The following is a 441-nucleotide window of genomic DNA, read 5'->3' as shown; positions in this document are numbered from 1 at the left end:
CGGATGCTTCCGGTAACCTTCAAGGGTGCTGCTAAAGACTGGCTCAAATCACTTCCCCCCGGGTCAGTCACTACTTGGGCCAGAATGAAGGAAGAATTTATTGATCACTTTTGCCCACCATCCAAGATAGCCAAACTCAAGAAGGCCATTGCAAACTTTGAACAACAAGCTAGAGTGTCATTATATGAAGCATGGGAGAAGTACAAAAGTCTGCTACGAAATTGCCCACACCATGATCTAAACAGTTAGCAAGAAGTTTCCATCTTTTATGATGGAGTCAATGTCACGACCCGACAGTTGCTAGACTCACAAGGCCCACTTACAAAGAAGCCACCCCCGGTGATTAAAGAATTGATTGAAGAATTCTCTAAACACTCTAGAGAATACCACAACCCTAGGAATGATGTCACGAGGGGAGCCGCATACGCTGCTACTGAAGAT

The 441-nt window shown here is 45.1% G+C and overlaps 1 non-coding gene across 1 annotated transcript; it reads right to left on the bottom strand.

Moving 5' to 3' along the window:
- Positions 1 to 132: 132 nt before the first annotated feature.
- LOC145019097 (small nucleolar RNA R71) lies at positions 133 to 239 on the bottom strand. Its single transcript, XR_013667416.1, has one exon. It is a non-coding gene; the product is annotated as a small nucleolar RNA R71 (small nucleolar RNA).
- Between the last annotated feature and the right edge of the window lie 202 nt (positions 240 to 441).

This window comes from Lactuca saligna, chromosome 9 (genome assembly GCF_052625555.1).
Source record: "Lactuca saligna cultivar CGN05327 chromosome 9, ASM5262555v1, whole genome shotgun sequence".
In the NCBI taxonomy this organism is placed as follows: domain Eukaryota; kingdom Viridiplantae; phylum Streptophyta; class Magnoliopsida; order Asterales; family Asteraceae; genus Lactuca; species Lactuca saligna.
Note: the sequence above shows the minus strand (reverse complement) of the source record. Positions and strands in the feature narration are given on the sequence as shown.